Source organism: Hevea brasiliensis, chromosome 8 (genome assembly GCF_030052815.1).
Source record: "Hevea brasiliensis isolate MT/VB/25A 57/8 chromosome 8, ASM3005281v1, whole genome shotgun sequence".
Lineage (NCBI taxonomy): Eukaryota > Viridiplantae > Streptophyta > Magnoliopsida > Malpighiales > Euphorbiaceae > Hevea > Hevea brasiliensis.
This window is the reverse complement of record NC_079500.1, coordinates 7,432,155-7,456,247: the sequence shown is the minus strand read 5'-3', so window position 1 is coordinate 7,456,247 and position 24,093 is coordinate 7,432,155. Positions and strand designations below refer to the sequence as shown.

The window sequence follows — 24,093 nt, the reverse complement described above, 5'->3', positions numbered from 1 at the left end:
TTTAATGGGTTGAACTTCTTTGAATAGTGTGAGCAAGTCAAGTTCCATTTAGGTGTCTTGGACCATCACTTCGCATTATTGGAAAGTTAACTTGCTACTATTATGGATACAAATAGTGAGGAAGAGAAGTTATACCATAAGCAATAGGAATTGGTAAACAAATTGAGCCTTATGTTTTTGTGAATGACTATTGCCAATGACATTAAGACTTTAATTTCACAAACTAAAAATGCAAAAGAATACCTTAAACTTATGAAAGATATGTTTTATTCTGAAGCTAAGTCACTTACTGGTACTCTAATGGCATAACTTATGACCATAAAGTATGATGGATCAAAGAGTATGCAAGAGCACATTATTGAAATGAGTGATATTGCAGCAAGGCTAAAGACTTTAAGGATAACGGTTGATGATTCCCTCTTGGTGTAGTTCATTATGAATTCATTACCTCTTGAATATGGGCCATTGAAATTAACTATAACATTATTGAGGATAAGTAAAATGGTAATGAATTGGCCAATAGGCTAGTTTAGGAGGAAATAAGGTTGAAAAATTAAGGGACTCATTCTGTCAACATTATGGGTCAAGAAGCTAATAAGGGACTTAAGTTAAAGCTTACAAGTTTAAGATGAAAAAGAAAGGATCTTCAAATGTTACTTAAGCTAAGGAAAGAAATAAATGGTAGTATGACACTATCAAAAAGATTGCCTGAAAAATAAAGCTTGATTTGAAAAGAAACGTAATCTTTATGCTTATGTATGTTTCAAATCAAACTTATTTGAGGTCCCTAATAATACTTGATGGCTTGATTTTGATGCTACTATTTATGTCTCTAATGTGATGAAAGAATTCCTTATGGTCCAAACAGAAAACCCAACTAAGACTTTCTATTTATGGGAAACTATATGAAGGCTCTAATTGAAGGCATAGAGACTTACCATTTGGTCTAAGATAATGGCTATCAACTAGACTTGTTAAAAACCTTCTATGTGCTTTCAATTTCTAGGAATGTCATTTTTGTTTTAAAACTTGATGAATTTGGGTTCAATGTTAAGTTTGGGCATGAATATTTCAGTTTATTTAATAATAATGATAATTCCATTATTGTTTTTGGAATTCTTACTGATGATCTATATATATTGAAACTTGGTGATAATTTTGCTGAATCCTTGCTTGTCACTTTTAACAATATTGGAATTAAGCCTAGTAGACAGAATGAGAATTTTGTTTTCTTGTGGCATAAGCGTTTGGGTCACATATCCAAAGAAAGATTAGAAAGATCAATAAAGAATGAGATTCTACTGAGTTTAGATATTATTGATCTTGATGTGTGTGGATTGCATTAAGAGAAAGCAAAATCAAACACAATAAGAAAGAAGCCACAAAAAGCAATAAGCTTCTTGAAATTATACACACTGATATATGTAGGCCTTTTGATACTCCATCTTTTGGTGGAGAAAAATATTTTATTACCTTTATTGATGATTTTTTATGTTATGAATATATTTATTTGCTTAATGAAAAATCTCAATCAATAAATGCACTTGAAGTGTACATAAATGAGGTTGAGAGACAATTAGATAGAAAAGTGAAAATAGTAAGGTCAGATAGAGGTAGTGAATACTATGGAAAACACACTGAAATGAGACAATGTCATGGTCTATTTGTAAAGTTCTTAGAAAGTTATGGCATATGTACACAATATACTATGCCAAGTACTTCTTAATAAAATGAGGTGGCGGAAAGGCAAAATCGAACTTTAATGAATATGGTTAGGAGTTTGATGAGTAACTCTTCTTTACCTATATCTTTGTGGATATATACACTTAAAACTGCTATATACTTGTTAAATAGGATTCCTAGCAAAGCAGTATCAAAAACACTTTATAAATTATGGACTGAAAGGAAACCTAGTTTAAGGCACCTGCATGTTTGGGGTTGTCGAGCTGAAGTAAGAATTTGTAATCCACATGAAAAGAAATTAGATTCTCAAACGATAAGTGGATACTTTATTGGTTATCCAGAGAAATCTAAAGGATATAGGTTTTATGTTCCAAACCATAGTCCAAGAATTGTGGAAACTGGTAATGCAAGATTCCTTGAGAATGGTGAAGTGAGTGGGAGTGTTGAGAGACAGGATGTGGATATATAAGAAAATAAAGTTGATTTTCATGTGCCTATTAAAGTTCCAATATCCACTCTTGCTCCATATGTTGTTCCAACAGTCATTGAAGGACCTAACAATGCTACACAACATAATGATGAAATACATCCTGAAGAAGCTAACCTACAAAGAGCTAATGAAGGTGAACCACAAGAAATGCCATTAAGAAGATCTCAAAGAGAAAGGAGATTGGCAATTGCTAATGATTACGTGGTTTACTTGCAAAAGTTAGATTTTGACATAGGAATTAATAAAGATCCAGTTTCCTTTTCACAAGCTATAGAAAGTAATGAGTCTGATAAGTGGTTAGATGCCATGAAAGATGAGTTAAAATCTATGGAAGAAAAGAAATTATGGGATCTTGTCGAATTGCCTAAAGGATCTAAACGAGTTGGGTATAAATGGGTCTTGAAGACCAAGTGCGACTCGAATGGCAAAATCAAAGGATATAAAGCAAGACTTGTTGCCAAGGGTTATACTCAAAAGGATGGTGTTGACTATAAAGAAATATTTTCACTAGTCTCAAAGAAAGACTCATTAAGAATTATCATAGCATTGGTGGCTCATTATGACTTAGAGTTACACCAAATAGATGTGAAAATAGCCTTTCTAAATGAAGAACTTGAAGAGGAAGTTTATATGGACCAACTTAGAGGTTTCTCAATTGAAGGAAAATGCCATGTGTTGTGTAAACTTAAGAAATCAATATACATACTTAAGTAAGCTTCCCACCAGTGGTATATTAAGTTCAATGATACCATAAAGTTTTTTGATTTAAAGAAAAAGTCATTAATCGATGTATATATATCTTAAGATTAGTGGGAGTATGTTTATTTTCTTAATTCTGTATATTAATGATATTTTGTTTGCTGCAAATGATTTGGGTATATTATGTGAGACTAAAGATTTTCTCTCAATGAATTTTGAAATGAAAGATATGGGAGAGGCATCCTTTGTGATTAGAATAAAAATATTCCGTAATAGATCACAAGAACTGTTGGGATTGTCTCAGAAAGCCTATATTGATAGAATTCTAGAGAGATTTAATATGCGTAAATGTTCAGCAGGAATTGTTCCCATACAAAAAGGGGACAAATTTAGTCTCAATCAATGTTCAAAGAATGATTTGGACCGTAAAGAAATGGAATTAATTCCTTATGCTTTAATTGTGGACAATTTGATGTATGTTTAAACCTGTACAATTCTTTATCCTGGAATTAATAACTAGAAAGCTGCAAAGAAAGTTTTATGGTACTTGCAATGAACTAAAGATTTCATGCTCACTTACAGGACATCTAATCATTTAGAAGTGATTGGATATTCAGATTCAGATTTAGCTGGATGTGTTAACAATAAAAGTTTATTTTGGCTACTTGTTCTTATTAGCTAAAGGAACAGTATTATGGAAAAATGCCAAAAAATAGTCTGTCATTATTTCATCCATTATGAAAGCAAAATTTATGGCATGTTTTAAGTTATAATTCATGTATATGGATGCGGAATTTATCTCAGAACTTGAGGTAGTCGACACCATTAGCAAACCGTTGAAAATTCATTCTGATAATTCCGTGATAGTATTTTCTCCATAAACGACAACTTTGCCAAAGTACCAAGCATATGGAATTAAAGTATTTTGTTTTTAAGGAGAAAGTTCAGAAATAAAGAGTGTCTATTGAGCATAATAGTATTGATCTCATGATAGCAGATCCGTTAATTAAGGGTTCACAATCTAAGACATTTAAAGAATATTTTCTTATAATGGGTCTTGATTGTATTAATGTATAATGTATTAGCTTTGACACTCTGAGCTCATTGATGTATTTCTTATATAAATTGAAGTGTTTCCTGTTCCTCATGATTGTGTACACATAATATTTTGAGTGAATGATAATAGGAAAAGTCTTTGGAGACATTATTGTGGACCATGATGTGATAAACATATATCCATTATGTACCTACTATGGTAAGTTGCTAGTATTGTGGTATATGGAAGGAAGAATGTGATTAAACAATGTACAACCGCCATAACCTAAGTAATTTATTATAGGAAGGTAATTATGAAGTACATTATGGAAATGATTTGTATTTATGTTATTAAAGTTTATATCACCTAATTATTGTACCAAGTGGGAGAATGTAAGATTTTGTCCGGTAATTAATATTACTATATGGGCCAAAATCAATTCCTTTAATGTGGTCCAATATTAATTGATATTTACTTTAATTAATACAAATCCTAATTATACAAGGATTACTTTAATTGAAGTAAATCCTAATTCTAATTGTATAAGGATACTTGATGGACGTATCAAATTAAGTCTTGGATATATATATATATATATATATATATATATATATATATATATATATATATATATATATATATATGAGCTGGTCCTCTCTCTACCCATAAGGTTACACACATTCTCTTTCATAAAGTTAAGTCAGAGATATTAGGGTCATCTCAAGAAAGTCTTCCATCGCTAAAGTCTTGTGTGTAAATCAAGAAGGGTCAAGAGGGAGAAATCAGTTTGTTGAATCAAATGGTCTCTCTCAATTACTGCTATGACTCAAGTAAAACTCCGCATTGGGTACGCTTTCTAGATCTGTGAGAATTTATTTGTTCAAGATCCATTATTAAGATAATAGTTGAATCTTACATTTATGATTCACATTATGTTTATGATTATTATGATCTATTAAGATTTATTTTACATTAATTCGATTCCAATCTCCTAAAAACAACGAAAATCAAAATCATGCCAAAGAAAGATTTCACTTAATGATTTTTTTAGAGTTGTTTAATTGGTAACTCTACGTATTACATGCATTTTACAACATTTGTTTTTATTAGGAAGCCTACTGGACTTCAGGCTAGATAACTCACGTAATGTCAATATGAATTATTATAATTCAGCAATAATTATTAAAAATTTGATTCTATTAATAAAATAATTATTTTATTATAATTCAGCAATAATTAACGATTAATTAAAATATAAAATAAAATTTTTTACTATTCATACTATTAACCCATGACATCGTGCAACTAATTTCGCTTGTATAATTTAAATGTATATAATTAAATTATAAATTATTTATTAAGTTGATAGATAAGAAAAAAAATTTTCTAAATAATTTATATATTGCGAGTCATTTCGAGTTTGTTATTAATTTTTCTTAAAAAAATTATTTTTTATTAAATAATTTTTAAATGAATTAACTTAAAATCAAATCATATTAGTCTTTGCATTGATCCTCAATTAAGCTTTCAATTTTACAAGTTATTGAGATTCAAATCATTTAAAATTTATATAAATTAAAAATCAATTATCAATTAATTTGAATCAGTGGGGTTCTAATAAATCGACGAATCGTATAAAAATTTTACCATATATTATCAATCCTTATGTTCTGAACGTGTTACAGTCCTTCAATAACTAAAATTTTAAATTGAAATGATTAAATAAAATTTATAATTATTGATAAATAATAATTTTATGTTAAAATGTGGATATAATATTTTGGATAATTATAAAAACTTTTGTTTTGAGTTCTTGGATAATAATAAAAAATGATTTCCATAACTTTTCAATATATATCTTTTTGCAATTTCCACTTATTATATTAATATTGAAAATAATTTATTCATCTCAAAAATATTGAAAATAATTATAAATTAATTTTTAATTCAGTGATATTATATTTGTTTCAAAATTATAAAATTTAAATTCAAGATTAATTAAAGTAAAATAAAAAAAATATTAAAATTATCAAACTGGAGGAAGTGAACTTAATTAACCAGGGAATGGAGTTTAACCCAAACTTGCAGCTGATATGCATTGTTTGGCATTTATGATTTAACACTGTGAGTAATTAGACTTAAATGATTAAAATTAATAATTTGGTGGGCTCAAATGAATTATTAGGTTTTAGACCATTGAAATTGCTTGGCATTGAGTAGATAACATAGCGGGCCAACATTTAATTCATAGCATTTGAACTGCTATACTATAAAGGGTTAGAGTTATATTTCTATTAAAAATTTAAGCTTCATGCTCAAATCCTTTTGGTACATGGCACTTGAGCTGTTACACTATAAGGGGTTAGAAATACGCTTCTATTAAAAGTAAAGTTTAAGCTTCCTGCTCAAATTCTTTTCACACACGGTGTTTGAGTTACTACACTATAAATCTCTGCTAAAAACTTAAGATTATGGTGCGATGGTAGGTGCTTGATTTTATAATTAAAATTATATATTTTTCTCTAAAAAGTAAAACTATATTTTCTTATTTCCAGAAAAAAATCTAGGTATCAGACGGAGCTCAAAATCTAAACATATAGACGTTAAAATTTTTATTAAAGGTTAGTTTTATATTTTCGTTACTTTGCTATCTTTTTCTCACAAGTTCGGGTCAAAGGAAGTATTGCCCTTCCAAGACGTTTGAGGCAGTTGGAGTCTTGATTAATGCAAACAAAAAGTTTGTTGGAGTCTTGATTAATGCAAACAAAAAGTTTTTTCTTTGATGATGTTGCCAATTATTATTGAATGGTAAATTGCATAGTATATTTCAACTATGTGATTCTTTAATCACACAGATATGAAATTCATTTTTTATAATTTATAAAAATATTTACATTTATACGAACGTAATGAGCACTTAATTTAGTGTTTCAAGTGCATTTAATAATTTTCAATAAGATCAAATTATGTTAGTTAGGATGGTAGGTTATTCGAATTATTCATCAGATTATTTATATTGCCTATAAAAAAAAATATTCATTAGATTATTATACGCCACAGCCATCAATTTCCATTGAATTAAAGAAAGTTGCCAACTATGCGCGCTACGATATAAATAAATTGAAAGGATTAAAAGAAATTTATAATTATTAATGAATAATTTTTTTATTAAAAAATATGAATATAATGTTTTGAATGATTGTAAAACATTTTTAATGGGTTCCTGGACAATTATAAAAAAAAATGAATCAGATATATTTTCAATTTCTGGTCATACCAATATTAAAATAATCAATTTATCTTAAAAATATTAAAATAATTGATGAGTTTTAATTTAAATAAAATTTTGAAATTTGAGTCTAATATCAAATCTAAATGTTTTAAAAAAAATATTTCTCTCTTAAAACAGATAGACTTCTTGTTAATTTTTTCCACCACAATCAATCTTAATGTTATTCAAAGTTAACGAAAATAAAATAGAATAATTATTGTCTAAATTACAAATTTTGAATTAAAATTAAGTGATAGCTAGACTAAAATTGATAATATAGGAACAAAAATTTAAACTTGAAATCAATATCAAGGTTTCGTGTATAAATTGATGAAATTAAAAAAAATAAAATTAAAGAAGTATTGTGACGCCCCTTACCCGTCTACTGTATAGCCGAGCAAGAAGTGCCACATTCGGTGTCGGAGCACCCTATCTTGTTTTATCATATCTATTGTAAACTTTTGATGTCATTTAAAACATGTATTCTATGTGTGAATTTTTTTTTTTTTATATATCTTATTTCTGTGGAGACCCGGACAGAACCTCCCCTGTTTTATTAGCATCTGGCGGGTTCCACTAATCACCTGTTAACAGGTCCATATTTATTTTACACATTTTCATATCATATTCTCGTGTATCATGTCATTTACAATTATTTATGAGATCTAAAAATGAAGTATCATCTATTGCATTCAAATAGAAATTCATAGATAATAAATTATAAGTTTTCATTTCAATCTCAAAATTTAATTACAAGTCCAAAATGAAATACATCATGACTAGACATAATGAACCAAAATACTAATCTATACATGCCCTACCAAAATACAACTGTAGAGGTGACTAGTAAACACTGACAGATCTAATCGGTCTCTGTGTGAGCACTACTATTGCTGCTGCTGTGGGTGTTGGGACTGATCTCCAGTACCTACGCGATGAAAAACCAACGAGCTAAGCATAATGCTTAGTGGTGCATAATTTATAATAACAATAATTTAACAATTGAAATAATATCTGCAAATCATAATTTTTGGGTCTTTTACATTTTTATTGTTCTTTGGAAGCAATTAACATTATCGAGATCTTTTATGATTACTTATTGTATTTTAAGTCTTAATTAATTTTTATCAGTGCCCAATAAACCTATAACAAATTATAAAAGCTGGATGCACAGATGTATACTGGTTAGACAGCCGTATGTCTATCCAGTATACGTCTGTCAGGCACAAGGCCAGTTGTCAAGCACGAGACCCGCTGTTAAGCTTGTAAAGCCTGAAATAAAGTAGGCACAATGGCCAGTAAGTAGGCATATAGCCGGTAGAATAATCATACCAGACATATATTGTCAGTTTATGATTTTCTCGGTAGGCAGTTCTGCTATCTGTAGTCCCTAATTGGTATACCAATTTATCCAAACTAAATAAATAAGTCTAGATATACTATGGGCAATTAAATATTTTTAATTATTTTAGCATTATTCACTATTACTATTTTTTGGTACTGTTTATTGGTACCATTAATTTCATATTAATAGGAAATTAGTCCCAATTTACATATTCATATCATTTTTAATATTTAATTATCCTTATGAGTATTTTAATTATCATCTATAGCATTTTTCCCATGAACCTTTCTTTAGGTTCGTGTTGATGTGTTATCTTTATCTAGGAATTTGACTAGGTTAGGATGTCTATTTAGTCATACTTCCTTCATAACAATTGCTCCTCTATGTTTAAACTTGAATTTCAGTTTTTGAATCACTGAATTTGGGGTTATAGAACTCAAGTTATGGTCAAAATACCATAACTGGTCCCTTTGCCTCTAAGCTGTCCAGAATTTATAATTCCTTGTCAATAAACTTTGACCAGTTATTTGATCATTTTATGGTCATTTTTAGACTTAGGTTCCTTCACAAGATATGTTCCTCTATGTCTTAAGGACTCCCAAGTACAATTTAATAATTTTTCAAGCTTGTTATAGTGAGTTATAGTTAGTGTATTAATCTGGACTCTCAGTCCTATAAGGGCAATAACAAACTTCAGGGCAGTATGTTTGACCCTCTTTTTAGGGTATTTACACTTAGAATTTGGCAAATGTGTCTAAATCAATGTTGTAGCCCTAAGTATCATGTTTCCAGATCACATTGGCACATCTCAAATGGAATTTCCTAGTGGGAGTTATGGCCAAATGAACACACAAGTATCAAATAGCATTCTGGGTTCAACTTAACATTTTCCAGATTTCAATTTCTAACTCTGGCTAATATTTTCCCTAGGATGCAATGGTTTCTAGATCTTGGTCAAAACATAAAAATTGTTGTCCTATGTCTTATAAAACTTTTGGCACTAGTTTCACTCAATTTGCAGCTTTGGAGACCAAGTTTTGGCATTTTTGCCAAAACTGGTCAAGCATACCAAAGGAACAGTATTTTGGACAATTTCTGGGTTGGCAGTTTTAGTGACTCAACTTATACTAACAATTTGATTTGGTTAAAAGCAAAAATGGATCAAGTGGTCTTCATGAAAAGTGTAGCCCTATGTCAAAGCTTTCCATTGATGAAATTTTAGGTCATTTGGACCAATATAAAGAGAGTTATGACAAAATGAATATGTACTATTCATTTGGTCATTTTCTGGGTTGGCATTTTTAGTGACTCAATTTTTGCTAACAATTTGATTTGGTTAAAAGCAAAACTGGGTCAAGTGGTCTTCATGAAAAGTGTAGCCCTATGTCTAAGCTTCCATTAGGTCATTTGGACCAGTATAGAGAGAGTTATGACCAAATGAACATGTACTGTTCATTTGGTCATTTTCTGGGTTGGCAGTCTTAGTGACTCAATTTGTGCTAACAATTTGATTTGATTAAAAGCAAAACTGGGTCAAGTGGTCTCCATAAAAAGTGTAGCCCTATGTCTAAGCTTTCCATTGATGAAAGTTTAGGTCATTTGGACCAGTATAGAGAGATTTATGACCAAATGAACACGTACTGTTCATTTGGTCATTTTCTGGATTGGCAGTTTTAGTGACTCAATTTTTGCTAACAATTTGATTTGGTTAAAATTAAAACTGGGTCAAGTGGTCCCCATGAAAAGTGTAGACCTATGTTTAAGCTTTCCATTGATGAAATTTTAGGTCATTTGGACCAGTATAGAGAGAGTTATGACCAAATGAACACGTATTGTTCATTTGGTCATTTTCTGGGTTTTAATGTTTGGTCATCCAGGTTTGGGCAGAGAATTGGTCATGATTTTGGCAAAATTTGGGCATAGTGTCTACATGAAAAATGGGCTATTTTGAGTCTATTTTCACCTCCAAATGGCCTCATACTAATTGGAGTCACACATTTTTAGTTATGGGTCAATAAACCCACTGGACTCATTGAGTCCAAACCTGCAGAAAATTGAACACTCCCAATATCTCAATTCTTTCAACTTCCTTACTTCAATTTGCATGCAATACACTTCTCTAAGCAACAATTTCAACTCAATAGGTCAATTTCAATATTTACACCAAGTCCTCAAGCATTTACACAAACTCTAGTTTTCAAAGTTTTAAATTTTCACAAACACTACAGAATCAAACACCCAAATATTTCAACTCATCACACATTCTTATGGAACCATTTTTCATCACTTAAAAGCAATAAACTTCAAGTTCCATGGCTGCCAAAAATTCAAAGATTCTTTCCTCTACATTTTCTTTTTGTTTTAATGATATTTATGCTTGGCTAAACATGCTTTTCATGTTTAATAAAGAGAAGAAGAGGGATTAGTGCACTAACCTTACTTGAGCATCCCTAACTTCAAATTTCTTGCTTCCAATGGGTGTCTATAGCTTTCTTAGGGTGTGGGGAGTATTTTTTGTGAAGTGGGCTATGGGTTTTGGTGTGTAGAAGCTTGGGAAATCAAGCTTGGAAGCTTGATAACAATGGAGGAAATGAGGGAAAAAGAGAGAGAAGAAATGGAGGAAGAAGATGGAAGTGGGTGGGAGTTTGTCCTTTAGTGCCTATTTATAATTTTTTTTTTGAATTTTCCTAAGCTTTTTCTTTTCTTTTCTTTTCTTTTCCTTTCTTTTTTTTTTCTTTTCTTTTCTTTTCTCTTCTCAATTTCCTAATCTATTTAATAAATTTTAATTAATGTTAATTATTTTATTCTCTAATTTTTTTTATTTTGACATTTAGGTCAAAATTCACCTTTGGGGGTGAAATGACCTAAATGCCCTTAGTAGTGCATATTGGGTTATTTTTATTATTTTTGTATCAATTTATAAATTCTCTAAACTTTAATTTAATTTTTTCTCTACATTTTTCCTATATTTTCTTAACATTCATTTCTTCAATTTATGCCTCCTCCTCACTATAGTCTAGGTGTAGTTCTAGACATTTTAACTGTCCGAACAGACATTAGTCATCAGAACAATAAAATGTACGAACTACCTTTGGTGAGAGCGTTACAAGTATGCCTAGTTTTTTTTTTTTAATAAATTATATTTGGCTCATTTTAAAATCCTTGAAACCAAGCACATTAAGTTATATTTGGGGTTAATTACCAAATTTGGTCAATTTTGAGTTAGCAAACTTAATTAATAATGAATGGAGTTTAACTCAACTTACGCTATGCAACATTTGGCATTTATGTTTAAAGGTCAGCCAATTGTGGAAAAAGAAGTCTAGCCCATCCAAGACGTTTGAGGCAGTTGGATATAATTCTTCATCTGGTGTCTCAAAGTCGACTTTACTTGCTAGCTGTTTCCGTTTCTGTTTTTCATTTCTCCAATACAAAAAGTTTTTCATTTATAATTATTTCAAGTGTGAATATTTCTTATCTAATTAATTCAAAATTCACCATTGATCTAATGTCTATCTATGATGGAGAAAATAATGCATTCAAATTCTAATAACACGGTTTTCTTTAAAATATTACAATTGCTTAATTTATTATTAGGATAAATTACTATTTAATTTCTAGATTTTAATAAAATTAACTTTTTGGTTATTGTATTTTGAAAAATACACCATTTAGTCTCTGTATTTTACCTCCATTAAATTGTTTAGTCTTTCTATCAATTTTTTCATTAGTTAATACTGGTCAAACCACTATTTAGTCTTTTTATTTTAGTGAAACTAATTAGTTAGTCCCTATATTTTAGAAAAACATATCAGTTAGTCCTGTAATTTGACTCCGTTAACTAATTAGTCTTATAATTATTTTTTATACCTAAACTACTATAATCCTCTCCCCTTTATTTTTTTCTTATATTCTTTTATTTCTATCTCGCTATGGTGCTTCTCTTCTGTGCTCACACCCTTTTCCTCCTCATTCTTTCTTTGTTTTCATCTGTTAATAAAAGATGTATAAATTGTCTCCATAAAAAAAATTAATCAGTTAACTTAAATTTGTATGTAATAAAGAAAAATTATTTTTTAATAGTGAAAAATATAAAAATGATGTTCAAGAAATTAGAAATTTAAAAAAATACATATAAATTTAAATTTAGTCTTCACATAGTAAAATTTCTATTTTTATCTAATCATATAATTTTCAAAATGTTATATTTTTCAAAATACATTGATTAACAAATTAGTTTTACTAAAATAAAGATACTAAATAGTAGTATTTTTGAAAATATAGGAATCAACTAATTAATTTTTTTAAAATATAGAGACTAAATAGGAGTTTGAACAGCATAAATAATAGAAAATTTGACTAGAGGACCAAATAATGGCACAACAACTTAGAAGGTAGTCTTCCCTTGAGCTTAGGCATCTCTCTTCCAAATCTCCAATTCTTCTCCATTTCAGGTAACCAATTTACTGGTTTTATTCCAACGTCAATTTCAAATGTCTCAAGTCTAGAAGTGCTTCAGTTAGGCCGAAATAATTTTATCGGAAGAGTGCCTTCTCTTGAAAAGTTGCATAGGCTTCGGAAATTAATAGTTTCTGAAAACCATTTAGGAAATGGGAAAGCTGATGACATGGAGTTTCTTTCCACTTTGACTAATGCCACCAATTTACTAGCATTTGCTATAGACCAAAATAACTTTGGAGGGAAGCTTCGTGAACAATTCTGCAACTTTTCAAAAAAGCTGCAGGCAATTTTCATAAATGAAAATCAAATATTCGGAAACATCCCCTCTAGAATTAGTGATTGTGTTTCATTGGAAATTCTGGTTGCACAAGGGAACTACCTGTCAGGTTCCATTCCTTCTAGCATTGGGAAGCTTCCAAATCTGGGTCTCTTGTTACTTCATTATAATGATTTTTCAGGATCTATTCCCTCCTCTTTTGGAAACATGACAAATTTAATTCGAATGGACTTATCTTATAATAAGCTTCAAGGCATGCTCCCTTCGAGTCTTGGGAATAGAAAAAATTTGCTAGAATTACATCTTTCAAATAACAATCATAGTGGTCTCATACCTCCAGAAATTTTTAGATCTTCACCTTTATCATTGGGTCTTGACTTGTCCGGAAATCATTTGTCTGGCTCCATTCCCATAGAAGTAGAAAATTTGAAAACCATGGGAGTTCTAAGCCTTTCTAAGAACATGTTATCAGGAGTGATACCAAGTGGTCTTAGTAGTTGTACAAGTCTAGAATTCCTGGACATGGGTGCCAACTTTCTCCGAGGTTCTGTTCCTTCATCTCTAAGTTCACTAAGAGGCCTTAAAATATTAAATCTTTCTCATTACATGTTGTCAGGAAAGATACCAGAGTTCCCAAAGGGCTTTAGTACTTTAGAGTTGTTGGATTTGTCTTATAACGACTTTGAAGGTCCTGTACCAATAGAAGAAGTTTTCAAGAACGCAACTGCCACATCCATAACAGGAAATAAAAATCTTTGTGGTGGCATGCATGATTTGGGGCTACCTCCGTGTAAGCTTCAACAATCAAAGTGGGAATTGACAATAACGTGGAAGATTATAATCTCAATAGTTTCTGTGCTTATAGGTGCAACCCTTGTGCTGATTTGTTTGTTTTTGTGCCTATCAAGAAAGAGAAAAAGAGTCTTCATCAATATCTCATGGGAGGGAGCTATTGAAATTGTCTTATCAAAGTCTTCTCAAGGCTACAAATGGATTCTCTTCCGATAATTTAATTGGTACAGGTAGCTTCGGGTCAGTATATAAAGGAATTCTTGATCGAGAAGGAGTTGTGATTGCGGTGAAGGTGTTTAAGCTCATGAATCGAGAAGCTTCAAAGAATTTTATAGCTGAATGTAAGGTCTTACTTAGACATCGAAATATTGTCAAAGTGCTCACAGCCTGTTCAAGTGTTGATTATCATGGTAATGATTTCAAAGCTTCGGTTTATGAGTTCATGGTCAATGGAAGCTTAGATGATTGGTTGCATCCAACTGTTGGATGAGATGAAGTACCAAGCACTTTAAGTGTTCTCCAAAGACTGAATATTGCCATGGATATTGCATGTGCTTTGGAATATCTTCAACATCATTTTGGAACACCAATTGTTCATTGTGATCTAAAACCAAGCAATATTATTCTTAATGAAGAAATGACTGCACATGTAAGCGATTTTGGATTAGTCAAGTTCCTTTGTAATGCCACCCCTAGTTGTTCTACAAATCAATCCAGCTCCAATGCAGTAAGAGGAACTATCGGTTATTGTCCTCCAGGTAATTATAAGTATATATATATTTGTTTATTTATTTAACAAAAAAAATTTCATTTTTCTTATTTGTTTGTTTTCCATTTCATGATTGGTATTATTATTATTATTATTATTATTATTATTATTATTATTATTATTATTATTATTATTATTCATTTGGCTTTGGCTCCAATTGTGACTCGTATTTGAGTAGTTGCAAGAAGAATTATTAATTGTATTCATATATTTCAAAGGAAACTCAATTTATATATTTGATCATGCATGTATTTAGAGTATGGCATGGGAAGTCAATTATCAACATCAGGTGACATTTTTAGCTTTGGCATAATCTTGTTGGAGATGTTCATGGGAAAGAGACCTACTGTTCACATGTTTCAAGAAGGTATGAGCCTTCACAATTTTGTTAAAAGAGCTTTGCCAGAACAAGTGACTCAAATTGTAGATCCCAACATCAACCTTCCTCAGATACGATCCAATGCAAACACAACATCGGTTCATAATCACAATCTTGGGAACATGAGAAACAACATGTTTATTGAGTGCTTGATTTCAATCTTTGAAATTGGAATATCTTGTTCTGCTGAATCACCACTGTTAGCATAATTACAGCAATCAGCATGATTATAGGAGATTTGTGTAACATAATTACAGCAATCAGCATGATTATAGGAGATTTGTGTAGCATAATTATAGCAATTATTATTCTTGTCCAAATTAGTTCATATTCTCATGTATAAATAGATGTAATATCTCTGTAAATGTGACACAGACAAATACACAATCCTTTTCTTCATTACTTGTATTCTTTCTTCTAACATGGTATCAGAGCCATAAAACTTTTATTTCTAGTTTTTTGGGGTCTCTCTGCTCTCTCTACAACCTGTTCTGGTTCATTCTTTCATACCTATTATTATACCATTTTTTTTTCCTCATCTTGTTATCAATGGAGAAATCGATATTTCAAAACCTATTGCAATGATTCCGATTGGTTCCAACTATAATCTTTGGGTTCAAGGAATGAAAAGTTTTTGATAGGTCGCAAGCTTTGGCGTATTGTTACCGGAGATATCACTACGCCGACAAGAGAGAACGATGAAACCGATGCAAAATTTGTCGACCGTCTTGAGGATTGGGATAGTAAAAATCATCGATCATCACCGTTTCGCAATACCTCTGTCTCGTCCATCCACATCCGTTTGCTAATTATGACTCGCAAAAGAAATCGGGATTTTTGGCTAATCGATATCGGACCACGGACTTGCCCACTATTATCGATTGTGGACTACTCTTCATAATCTGAAACAAGAAGCGTCAACTGCGGAATGATTTTCTTGCCTGTGTCCAACCTATTTGGAATCAAATATCTCGTGCCAAAATCGGTGAAGATCATCTTCATCTCATTCAAGTTCTAATGGCTCTTCGATCAGAATATGAGGCCGCTCGAGGCCCTCGCTACATCGAAATCCACTCCCATCATTGGAAACGCTATTCAAGAGATTATTTTTGAAGAGACTCGTCTCGGTTTGGATAAAACTCCTCAATTTGAAGTCGCTCTTGCAACTACTCGATCCTCACATCGTAAATCTGCAATCAACTCGTAAGAATTGTAATCAAATTGGTCATGCTTTTGCATATTGTCCTACCATAAAATGCGATATTGTCATGGTTACGGTCATATTCTTGAACATTGTCCCACACGCCTCCAAGATCAAAAGGAGGGCATTCTAAATTCAAGAATGTCTCAAAGCCCGGATCTTCCTCTCACATCGCTGTTGTCGCATCGAGGGCTCTACCGCCGCCATCACCATGAGTGATCTTGAGGCACTATTCAAACAGTTATCTCTTCTAATTCTCCTGCTGCCATGTCCGCCACTCCGGGTAATTCTTATTGGCTTTTGACTGCATGTTGTAATCATATGACCACTAATCTTAAATTCTTGTCTTCTCAGAAACTCGTATCTTCCTTACCACCAATCCATACCGCAAATGGTACTAAAATGAACATCACACATCTTTGGTCATGTGTCTACCTCAAATCTTCATCTCCCGACACCTATTATATCCCTAATTTGCCACTCAATCTTATTTCATTGGTCGGTTGTGTGAAAAAGGACTAAATGTTATTTTTCTCACCATGGTGTCCAGCATGTGGATCCACAAACGGACAGATTCTTGGGAGGGTCGCAGAGTGGGTCGATTAATGGCATCTTTACATCTTTCTCAGAGATTTGTGTCTGCAGCTACAATCCCTAATTCCTCCATTCACCAATGGCATCTTCTTCTTGGTCATGCTTCTGCCAATAAAATTCAACTTTTAATTTCTCATGGATTATTAGGATATACTAAGTTTGAGTCATTTAATTGTTTAAATTGTCAGCTTGCAAAACAACTCGCATTATCTTTTTCCCATAATAATACTACTGCACACTCCTTTTGGTTTAATTCATTCGACATTTGGGGTCCTTCTCCTATTTCTTCAATAAATGGTTTTCGTTATTTTGTAATATTTATTGATGATTATTCTCGGTTTACTTGGATATATTTTTTGAAACATCGATCCGAGTTATCACAAATTTACATCACATTTGCAAAAATGATTAAAACTCGATTCTCTTGTGACATTAAAATTCTCCAATGCATAATGCCATGGAATATCGGATTCTTCTTTGCTTCGTTTCTTAGTCAACAAGGCACCGTTGTTCAACGTTCTTGTCCTCACACCTCTCAACAGAATGGGCGAGCCAACGCAAGCATCGCCATATTCTTGATTCTCAGACGCATTCTTCTTCTTTACGCCTCATGTCCGTAAAAATTTTGGGGAGAAGCGACTTTTCATGTTTATGTTATTAATCGTCTTCCTACCTTGGTTCTTCATAATTTATCTCCTTTTGAAAAGTTGTTTGGACAACCTCCGACTATTCCATCCTTAAACCTTTTGGATGTGTTTCTTTTGTTCTTTTACAACCTCATGAACATACCAAATTAGAACCCCGTGCTCGCCTCATGTTGTTTTCTTGGTTATGGCATTGAACACAAAGGGTATCGTTGTTGGGATCCTGTTTCTAATAAGTTACGATCTCTCGTCATGTTACCTTTGGGAAAATACTATGTTCTCTTCTCTTTCCAAATTTCATCACTCACAATACCGACTCTCTATTTTTCACCGACTCCTCCAAAGAGTTGTTTCCAAGTCCCGATCCAGTGATTGTGATGTGCTCAATATTAGCCCAACTACACCGCCTCGTTGAATCAAGACACTTGTTGATCCAAAGACTGCGCTGCATCTCCTCCTAGCACTACTCTTCGTGCTCTACCCGTGTAAGAGAAACTCCTCATTATCTTTCCGATTTTCATTGTTACTCTACTATTGCAACCCTTCATGAGCCTCATTCTTATCGTGAGGCAAGCATCGACCCTCTTTGGCGACAAGCTATGGTCGATGAACTTGTGCTTTAGAGAAAACTCATACTTGGGATTTAGTTGATCTTCCACCAAACAAGACTCCTATTGGTTGCAAATGGATTTACAAAATCAAGACCCGCTCGATGGAACTATTGAACGCTACAAAGCTCGCTTAGTAGCCAAAGGGTACACTCAAGAGTATGGTATCGACTATGAGGAAACTTTTGCTCCAAAGGGGTCCGATTAACATCTATTCGCATCTCTTAGCTATTGCTGCAGTCAGAAATGGAAACTTTTCCGCATGGATGTTAAAAATGCTTTTCTTCATGGTGATTTAATGTAAGAGGTTTATATGCATCCTCCTCCCGGTTATCATTCTCCTCATAAGGTTTGCAAACTTGGCATGAGCCTTATATGGATTAAAACAAGCTCCTGTGGCCTGGTTTGCCAAATTTAGTTCCACTCTTGCTCAACTTGGTTTTCTCTAGTCCACATGATTCTCGCATTATTCACTCCGAATCGATGCGGTGGTATTGTTCTTCTCACGCTTTATGTTGATGATATGATAATAACAGGAGATGATTCATCCGGTATTTTAGAGTTACAACATTATCTCAATCAACATTTTGAAATGAAAGACCAGGTTCTCTCGCTATTTTTGGGCCTTGAAGTTTCTCAAAATTCTGATGGCTATTATCTATCTCAAGCCAAGTATGCATCCGACTTACTTTCTCTAGCAGTCATCACTGATAGCAAAACAGTATAAACCCCATTGGAGCCCAAAAGCAAACTTAAAACTCTTGATGGCACTCCTCTTGATGATCCTACTTTATATCGACTTGTCGAGTCTTGTTTATCTCACGATTACTCGACTGATATTTCATATGTCGTTCATCCGTCACCCGCTTTATGTCCGCTCCGCTCAACTCATTTCTCTGCAGTACTTCGAATCCTTCATTATATCAAAGGCACTCTTTTTCATGGTTTGCACTTTTCCGCTACCTCCTCCCTAGTATTATCTGGCTACTCTGATGCTGATTGGGCTGGTGATCCGGCTGCATCGCCGCTTCTACAACCAGTTATTGTTTCTTCTTGGGTAATTCTCTTATCTCTTGGCGTAGCAAAAGCAAACTGTTGTTGCACGTTCTAGCACGTAACTGAATATCGTGCTCTTGCCGATGCTACATCCGAATTACTTTGGTTACGTGGTTATTAATCGATTTGGGTGTCACTCATTCTTCCGCCACAATACTCCATTGCGATAATAGAAGTGCCATATGATTTCTCATAATAATGTATTTCATGAGCGTACCAAACACATCGAAATTGATTGTCATTTTGTACGTCATCATGTTGCTCATGGCACCATATGTTTGATTCCTGTCTCCTCTGTCAGCCAAACCGCTGATATATTCACCAAAACGCATCCTCCCGCTCGCTTTCAGGATCTCTTAAGCAAACTCAAGTTGGCACTTGGACTACCACGTTGAGTTTGAGGGGGGGTGTTAATATAATTACAAAGAATCAAGATGATTATAGGAGATTTGTGTAACATAATTACAGCAATCAGCATGATTATAGGAGATTTGTGTAGCATAATTATAGCAATTATTATTCTTGTCCAAATTAGTTCATATTCTCATGTATAAATAGATGTAATATCTCTGTAAATGTGACACAGACAAATACACAATCCTTTTCTTCATTACTTGTATTCTTTCTTCTAACAACCACAAGAGCGCATGAATATTGGTGATATTGTTGCTCAGCTCTCTTCTATCAGAAACAAAATCTTAGGGACTGGATTACCATGGCAGAAAGAAGCTGCAAGTTCACTTCCATTAGCAGGTAATAAACTAATCCTCTTTTCCAGTTTCAAATAACAAAGAAAGCTTATAACACAGCAAAAATTTGTTCCTTAATCATATATTATTATTATTATTAGTGATCATTCTTACAAATTCTCTTATCACAGGTACACAAGGTTGATGTATACGAGTGTATTTTCTTGCGTGTAGCTTTATGTTTTATACATCAAGTGTTCTTTTACTATACTTTCTATATATAATTTGTACTGTGTTTGCTTCAATAATAAAATGCTGTTCTTATTTTACTTTGAAATCTTCATTTTTAATGATACTAAAAAAAAGCTTAATTTTTAATTAATTAAGAGGTTAATTTCAGCTCCATCTTGATTCTACACCAAGCAAATTAAATTATGTTCGGAGTTTTTTTTTTTTTTAAGAATAAATTATGCTCGGAGTTAATTAACCAAATTTTGTCAAATTTGAGTTAGTGATCTTAATTAATAATGAATGGAGTTTCAACCAACTTAAAGTCGATATGCATCGTTTGGCATTTATGATTTAACGCGGTAAGTAGTTGGACTTAATTGACAAAAAGAATAGTTTGGTGGACTCAAATGAATTATTAGTTTTGCATTTTCAATTTTTCATTGTTTTCTTTTAAAGTCAGTCAATTGTGGAAAAGGAAGTCTAGCCCGTCCAAGAAGACATCAAGAAGACATCTGATGTCTTGCCATTTTAATAATTAAGTCAACGTTATTTGGGATGATCGTTTATTCAAATTATTCATCTCACCATTATATAATAAAAATTTATTTTAATAAATTAAGAATTATTTTGGTTCAAAGCAATCTTTTAAAAAAAAAAAATTATTTTCATTAATTTTACTTTTTTGTTTCCTTACCAAAACTTAAATTGAATCAATCAAATGAATGAATCAAATTATATGAATCATTTAATTAACTTTTATTTAAATTAACTTTTAATTAACTCCTCAATTACACGAATCATTTTAAATTTTACACATATTAAAACAGATTATGTGTCATTCAGATTAATATGTTTAGATCAAATTAGCATACTAAATAAAAAAAAAAAAAAAACCCACCCTATTGGTGATCTGCAAGTTTCCTCCATCTTAGCTGTGCCAGATTCTAAGTTCGTAGTCGCATGGACTCTTGATTTGGACCCAACACCTTTGTATTTGAATACCATCTCAAATGCCATTGCTTGCCCTTTGAAAGCACAACCTTTTGTTACCATCAGGCATATTCGGTGAAGTGAATTCATCACTAGCTGAGAATGGCTTGTCTAGATCTTAGGACTTTGTGGCGTATCTCTGATTTGCATTACCTCGCGTTTCTAATTGTTTCAGGTTGCTCTTTGAGATGGGTGTAAGAGGGTCTGCCTCTTGACGGGTGTTTTAGAGATAAGCACCTATTTCAATTAATCCCTTTTTTTTTTCTTCTAATAGAATATTTTTTTCTTATAAAAAAATAAAAAATGTACCATTCTTCTAGTGTTTATCTATAATAGAAAAATTATGCATTTAAATTCTAATATCTCCTTTTTCTTTGAAAATTTCCATTGATCAAGCATAATGTTATAGTTTGTTTATATATATACATATATATATATATTCACTTTCCAACTTGTTTGACTAAACTAATTAAGGTGGGTCAATCTTGGAAAAGAAAGCATAGCCCATTCGGTTAATTTTCCAGGAAGTCAAAGTCAGCAGAATTCTGTAATGGTTTACCTGTTGGTCATGGCCGATGGCTCTGTATGGATTGTATTTAATAGTTGTTGATTGATAATTAATAATAATAATTATTATTATGATAAATTATTATTTAATTTATGTAATTTAATGAAATTAATTTTTTAACCCTTATATTTTAAAAAATATACTATTTAGTCCATATATCTTGCTTTTGTTAAACTATTTAGTTTTTTTGTGAATTTTTCCATCAGTTAATACTAGTTAAGCTACTATTTAGTTTCTCTATTTTAGTGAAATTAATTAGTTATTTCCTATAATTTAGAAAAACACATTAATTAATTCTTATAATTTGAATCTATCAACTATTTAGTCTCACGATTATTTTTTTATATCTAAACTACTATAAATATGGTAGTAATTTTAAATGATTTTTCTAATTTTTTATTTTATCTATAAATAGTTAACATTTAAGGGTATATATTTTACTATCTTTTTTGGTTAAATTTTAGAATAAAAAAATTAAAAAATAAATTTTAACTAATCTATCTTATAATTAAAATAAAATAAAAAAATTAAAAAATAATTTTTAACTAAGCAATCTTACAATAAAGCTAAGCAATAAAAAGGGTTCATAAGAGTGTACCACGTAAGTTAATAACAAAAAACTTAAAAATTGACATGTAGCACATTTTTTATTTTTATTTTTATTTTTAATTTATATATAAAATTAATTTAATATATTAAATATTAATTTTCATTTAAATATTTTTAAATTTCAATTATTAAAATATAAAATTCTTTTGAGCATATATTTTTTTAAAATTTTAAAATATTCTTAAGTTTACAAATTCAAACATTAATTATAAAACTATACTCATTATAATATATATCCATAACTCAATTTTTTAATTAAATTTTTAATTACATTAAAATAGGAATGAATTATTTTTAAAAAATTAAGTATATAATTATTCACTAAAAAAAATTTATAAAATTTTTATATATTCAAATATATTTTAAATTTCTTATATTTAAAATATAAGAATTTTATTGGCAGATGTTAAATAATAATAATAATAATAATCAACTTATTTATTTATTAAATTTGAAATAAAATTATGATCAGTTAAAATTTTATTGTTACTAATATTTTATAATATAGTTATAAAAATATAAAATATAGTAAAAAATAAATTAAATTATGTTAATAAAATAAAATAATAAATATTTCGGGCAATATTTAATGTTTAAATTTGAAATCAACATCAATGTCTCGTGTATGATAAAACCAAACAGAGGTCATGGCCAAATAAAACCAAGGGAAACAAACAGCCCGAGAACAAACGGAATTAGCAACTGAGGAGAATCATCTGGTGAATTCTCCAATACTGATAAAAGGTTTTTCATTTATTTATTTATTATAAGTAAAAAAGATTTTATTAATAACATGCAGACAAAGCTTAAGCATCCACCATCCAATTAAGAGACTTTCTATACACCCGATCTGGAAGTGTAAAATCCTGGAGAAACAGAATGCAAGGCAATTCACAACAATTGAAATCACCATGTCAAACCAAGAGAATTCAACAGGATTACAAAAACAGAGAAGTACCGGGAACTACAGCCCTGTTACAACAAAAGGAAAGGCCCCTAGATGCCATGAAATTCCAGGATGCAACCAGAACCAAGAACCAGAACAAAAAGTTTTTCATTTATGATGTTCCAAATCTATCTGTAATTTCGTAGCATAGTATCTAATCTTCCAAAGACTCAAATGTCATAATTGATCTTTTTTAATTTGTATGGAAAAATTGCAATAGTTTATTTCATTAATGTATCGCATATCCTACTACCAGTGGAAGAGTTTTCCTGCTTTTGTGCTCTTCCTCCTTTTAGTTGCCATTGTCCTTTTACCAATTTGCCTGGCTTGAAGACGCCCATCAGCTTCTCCTTTGGTTTTGTGTGGCTTGGCTATTCATCTCTGCCTTACAGCCGCTTCTCTTGGTGAATCTTTGCGTATCGTGTGTGTTCTGTGGCGATCATCAGAGGACTTTGAAAGACTTGGTTTATGTCAAGCATCATCTGTTCTGCATTTCTTCTAGCTTTATTTTATTACGCTGTTTTGGTTTGTTTTGTCTTGTTTTGCTGGCCGGCTGTTCTTTATTTTCTAGGCGTTTTCCTTGGTTGGTTTTGGCTGGGTATCGCCTTTGGCCTTTGTTTTTGTTTCTTGCTTTTGTCTTTGGCGTCTGTTCCCTCTCCTTCCTGTTGTTCTCTTTCTCTTTATTTATTAAAATCGTTGCTTATCAAAAGGGGGAAAAAAATGCATTGCATATCCATCTCTATAAATATGCTTTC

General features: G+C 31.4%; 1 pseudogene; it reads left to right on the top strand.

Moving 5' to 3' along the window:
• The first annotated feature begins 1,768 nt into the window (after positions 1 to 1,768).
• Positions 1,769 to 23,840, top strand: LOC131181997 (probable LRR receptor-like serine/threonine-protein kinase At3g47570; annotated as a pseudogene).
• The last annotated feature ends 253 nt before the right edge of the window (positions 23,841 to 24,093 follow it).